Source organism: Passer montanus, unplaced genomic scaffold (genome assembly GCF_014805655.1).
Source record: "Passer montanus isolate IOZ18808 unplaced genomic scaffold, ASM1480565v1 scaffold236, whole genome shotgun sequence".
Taxonomy (NCBI): domain Eukaryota; kingdom Metazoa; phylum Chordata; class Aves; order Passeriformes; family Passeridae; genus Passer; species Passer montanus.
In genome coordinates this window covers 203,923-209,939 of record NW_024366993.1, presented here as the reverse complement: position 1 = coordinate 209,939, position 6,017 = coordinate 203,923, and positions in this window count along the sequence as shown.

Genomic DNA, 6,017 nt, shown 5'->3' with positions numbered 1-6,017 from the left:
AATTGAAACTCCTCAGCACAAAAATAACACTTCCAGTCTGGCATGGATACCAGTTTATACAGATATTTCCAGGAAGTTCTGAATTTTTGAAATTATTTCCTTTGCATTATTTTTATTTCGAAATGGGACAATGAGCTATAATTTTTGATGAAGGCATATGTTTTTAAAAATATAATTCATCTAGATCAATAAATGAACATTGTTTGGTGCTCTTCATGTTTTTAATTGCTTTGGGCTCTTTTCTCACCACCTAAAGCAGAGTTTATCAGAATGGTCGAGCATGATGCCAAGCACCCTCAGCAGCATGATGCCATAGCCCACTCACACAAAAGTAATCAAATAAATTCCATTAGAAACATGTACTGGAACTACAAAATATTTCTAATTATTATAAAGAAAACAGGAGCCACTCTGGCAGTCACACTCACCCCACCAGAGCTGGGATTAAGCCTTAGCAGCTCCACACTCCACACTCAGTCAGACTGGGCTTCCTTACTGGCTCAACCCCTAGTGTCCCATAGCACAGTCTCAGATCCTTCAAAATATTTAATCATACAAATGATCCTTCAAATAATTTAATCATACAAAACCAAAATAACAGCTTGGGGTGAGAGCCTCCAGAAGGGACAAGGAATCTCCAAGAAAATAAACCCTTGGCTAACGTGCCCTTATTATCTGAGTGTATGGGAAAGTCTGGGCTCTTCTTGCTGAGTGCTCAGCTCCTGCTGTGTCTCAGCAAGCCCATTCACCTGGCTGTGCCACAGGTCCCTGTGCCCTTTTGTTCTGCAAAGGGTCTGCAGTTGCCTCTTGCCTCCAGCCCTTGCCACCAGAGCTCCAGCTACACCTGGCACTGCAGCGGCCCCTCAGCTGCTTGCTGCCTGCTCTGAATATTTTCTTTAATAATTAGTTGAGAAATAGAAATTAGAAATAAATTTGTAATGTCTAGGGACTCATCCAAAGGGTTCACCATACCTGGGCTCTAGGAGTCCTGCTTCCAGTTTGGTTAGTTTAATCCCAGATATCCCTGCACAGCAACGTGACCAGTCAGCAGCTATGGTAGCAGGGTCACTGTGCACTTTGTTTCACAAATGAGACCTTTTTCTTAGGAAGGAGGAGCATGACATGGGGAAGGAAAATGTGATTTGGGCCAGAAATATCCATTCAGGTTTGGGGGGAGGCACATTTGGCAGGTGATCAAGGCTCTAAATAGCTGCTTCTTTTTGATATCCAAGAACTTCATTAAACTTTGCACTTAATGGGATTTTGCAGAGTGGAAGTTTCAGGTGGCAGGAAACCATCTGCTCAGTTCACCCTTACAGAGCCCTGATACTTTAATTTTATTCTTTCTCCCTCCCTTCATTTCTTTCTCTTCCTCACATCCACTTGTGAGGAGCCACTAAAAATCCTGCAGATCCCATGCACTTCATTTTTGTTCTTGAAACTGCAAGAAGGGCATTTAACAAGAAAAACTTGTTAAAAAATTGAAAACTCTGTCTCAACTGACAATACCAGGTCATCATTTGGGTTTATTTCCTTTTCCTGTCTCCTGTCCTGACCAAGGCTGCAAGGATTCCACCGCATTCTTAATCTGAATAACCCCCTGCAAATCCCATTCCCAGAAAAAAAGCAGCAGCAAGGAAGAATTTAATGGAGCCCTGCTCAACATTCTAAACACTCCTGTAATCCCACACTTAATCCAGTCCAATAAAACAGGTCACATGCTATGATTTCTATTTTTCTTTTTTTGTTCTTAGTTAAGGACAGAGGTGCCCAAGAAAGAGGAAGATTTTCTGCACGAGAAACAAAAAGAAATGTATCTCCCACCCTTTTCTCTTGGAGTTCATCACCATCCAAGCTTTACCCTAGCTCCAAGTTTTTTTCCTCTATCCTTTCTTCTGCCTTTCCTTTTACATGACCATCCACCCAGAGATCTCAGGAATGTTGCCGTGACCTTATGGAAACATCCCAGTGGAGATCAGTGCCAGAGGGGAGCAGTGGGGATGTCTCCAGAATCACAGCATGGTGTGCTGTGGGGATGGGGGAGGTCTCCAGAGGTGAGGATGAGGAGCTGAGATCTCAGTGCAAGGGGAAAAAGAGCGAAGGTGTTGCTGTTGGGGTGGAAATCAGCAGTGAGGAGAGGGAGAGGATTTGTGGAGATGTGGTGATATTTTGGGGTTGTAGGAAATGGAGAGGGGAGGATGCAAGGTCACAGACAAGCATGGCAGATATTGGTACTGACAAGAGGGGTTTGGTCAGTAGGAGAGACTTCTACCCTACTGAGAAGCTATGTTAGAAGGTGTGTTCCCAATTGTCCACAAATGCCTTGGTCTTACCCTTTTGGGGCTGTCAAAGTGATGCCCCTTGTGCCAGAGACACACCTACTTGAGAGGTGGGCTGGCCCATCACCTTCCTGGCTTGTGATACCATTCTGAAAGAGAAAAAAGGCAGAAAAGGGGTGGTTAGGAAAAAATCTCAGGGAAGCATGGGAAGGAGGATGCTGGAGTTGTCTGGAAGTTGTTGGGGTGGTCAGAGAGATCCAGAGGTGAAGAAAGACCACAGTGCTGGAGAGGAGGAGTCAGAGGAGAGTGTTGGCTGTGCATAATTGGCTTCCTTCAAGGCCAGTTTTATCTCCCAGACTGGAAAATACCCTTGCTGCCTCAGGGACCTATATAACCCAGGAGGGAGAGGTCAGTGCCTGGGCTTGTGTTAAATATAACAATAAGAACAATAATTCATAGGCATCCTTGCAGCCAGGACTATTCAGGGAGCTCAGCACAATGAGAGGTCCCATCTCAAGAAGCCAGAGCTGTCTCTGAGCAAAACAGTGTAAGCCAAGAAGGTTTTCTGCTATTTCAGCACAAAAAAGGGTAAATATTTCATACAGAGCTGTCTGGAGGATTAAAACTCCTCTGATGCTACACAAGGCAGGAGAAGCCTAAAGGAAAGAAAAGTGCTCAGATCAACCAAATAAAACAATGTTTACATTTGACTCTTCAGCTTGAAACTGGCTTAATTGGAGTTACCTCCCAGGCACCCTCAACTGAGGGACCTTCAAGCTGTCACTCAAAATAAGGACCACTTAAAGCTAAAACAATACTGTGTGTTTCCTTCCAGCATGTCCACTCCCTACTTACTCAGCTGGTTTTGATCTGAGAAACAAGCCCAAGGAGAAGAGATATATCCAATTGCCTTTCTTGCAGAAATGTCAAATTTTACCCTTTTTGGAACTTCTGTGGAAATTCTGAATTGGAAAATACAGTAAGAAGTAAGAGTGTGGTGATTTGGTATTCCCCTCCTGCCTGTTTCTTCCTCCCACCTCTTCCCTCTTGATCTCTCCTGTATTTCTGTTGCGAGAGGCTCTAATCTGGATTTGCCTTACTTAGCAGGTTCAGATCATGAGGCTCGAAGAAAACCTCTGATGACTGATGAATACAAAATATGGACTAATTCTCCAAGAGGAGGAAAGCCAAGCAAAAAATGCTTTTTTGCCCTTCTGCAGCTCTAGTGCTGCAAAGTTGTTTTACTGCCCTGAGAATGGGATTAAAACATCACCTGCTGTTGCAAACAAAATTAAAAGGTTTTCTGCTGTTGCAGAAAAATGTGTGGTTTTCTGCTCAGGGAAAGATTTGCTGCCTTTAGTTCAATAAAGTGCCAAATTGTGGTATGCTAAACATCCCTCCCTTATGGCATACATTTCAATAAAGGAAATAAAATTGCAAGTGCATCTGAAACCCATCACTTTGCATTAGAAAAACAAACAAAGAAATAAACACAAAACCAAATCAAGAAATTACTCCTTTTTTGTTTTCTTTTCAGTTTAAACATTTGGAACAATAACATTTAAAACATTTAGAAAGCACAGGTCTCCTCACGAATATTGACACTTATTTTTTTGGATAATCTGTTAGTTCTGTCGGATTTGTAACCAATGAACTCTCTTCTGCATCTCCCATCATGTGAGCCCACCTCTTGACACAATCTTTCTTGGAGGAAGCATCTGATGCAGGATTTTGGCAAACCACCCTGTTCAGATTATAAAAAACGATCAGTGAAGAAATAATCTACAATGACCAACAAGGCAGGAGGGTATATATTGGATTTCAGAAATTATTTGGCACGATTTATCAATTTTTCAAGCCTGTGCTTGGTTTTACTCCTACCCATGTCCTGACCCCAGCCCCCTTGGAGATGCTAAGCCATTAAATTTGGGCTGGCAAGCTACTGAGCCACCACCTCTCTGGGGCACAGGGGGTTTGTGTTTCAGGCAATACGTGACCTTCAAAACAGAGAATGCACTTATCAGGTGGGAAAGCACCTATAAAATCAGGTAGTTGTGAGCCAGCATCTTGGGTGTCAGGATACAAAATAATTCCTATGAGCTAAAGGGATTCATATTTTATTAGATTATAAGAAGCCAACAAAATACAGCCCAAATATGATTTTAATGAGCAATTCAAGACCCACAGGAAATTACATACAGAAAGCACTACAGGAAGCATTTGAAATCACCTGTGTTTATTAAATGCTTGCAGAAAAGTATGAATGCACAGAATATCATGCATTCACAGAAAACTGTGCATGCACAGAAGAAAAATAATACAAACAAAAAAATTTCATGCTTAATTCTTGGTAAAGAAAGTTTTCTGATCCCCTAGAATTGAAAGAGAACAAGTGCTAGCAAGCAGTGATTATATTTTCACCACTGCCAGCAAGGACAGAACTTGGTTGCTCATTGCAAACAAAAGCAATGGACAAGGGTGCATGTGGATGCTGAGGAACTCACCTCCACATCACAGAGTACTTTGAACTGGGAGAGCAGTGTTGCACTGTCAAGAGCATGTAAACAGGCTGTGAGGTCAGGATTTTCAGAATTATTTACAAAGTGCTGAGCTTGTACCTTCTGAGGGGGAGATCCCCTAAGATGCCATTTGGCACGATCTCCTAGGAAGGCGAAGCATCTCATTTTCCTCATCAGCAACCCCAAAATCTAGAGATGCTTACTTGCTAGAATCAGTGTGTCCCTCAGAGGAGGGAATGAGCTGGGTGCCAGATTTTTCCATGCTGTCTTTTTGACATTACCTACAAATCCCACAGTGTGCCTTGCTTCCAGGAACTGCCAAGCACTTTACAAGGAAATAGGATACATAATCCCTGGAGAGGTAGAACAGGAGCTACTTTGACCCCTCTATTGATGCTGGGCTACTGTCAACCCAAGATCATGAACGTCACAAGGCCAGAGAGCAAGAATAAGCATGACCTGTGACCCAGATTCCAGATCATCTAGTTCCATGTGATTTGTGGCTGGTCAGAGGAAGACTATAGCAAAGTTGAGACACAAGTCCTCCTGAATCATAGAATAGTTCACCACCCTCATTGTAAAAACCTTCTTCATTATATCTAATCTGAATTGATCCTCTTTTCTATGAATACTTATAGTTAAACATAGAGGGAAGAAAGAAGTATATCAATATAGGAAGAAAGAGGCCAAACAAGTTGAAATTACAATTATTTTAAAGCAAGCAAAGCAGAATGGCTAAGTTATTATTTAAAAATTCAAAATAAAGAAGTGATGACCAGATTTGACAGGTACTTAGGTACAATAATTATTCCCTTCCTTGGAAAGTCCAAATGACACAGAAAAAGTCCTCTCCACATTAGCTTCCTGGCTCAGGAGTCCCTACAGCCCCACCTCCTCTTTCAGTGGCCATCTCTGTTGTCTCTATTTCTCTTCTTCTTCTTTCTTAGCCTGCTACTCTCTTTGGCCTCAGTTCCCTTGTAGAAACTCTTGCAATCATGTTGTATCAGACCTCTTTGTGTCTGGGATGTCCACATCCTTTGGCCAAAGACTGAGATGGAATGGATTTCACATCTTGCTGACAGCATGTGTGCAACAGCACAGAGGTCAGAGCAGCCCTGGCACACCACGCTGATGATAACAGGCTCTGCCCTGCCAAACTTTAGGGCTGGAGCAGCAGGGAAGTTTAATCTTTGTTGAAAGCATTATTTGGGTAAGGAGG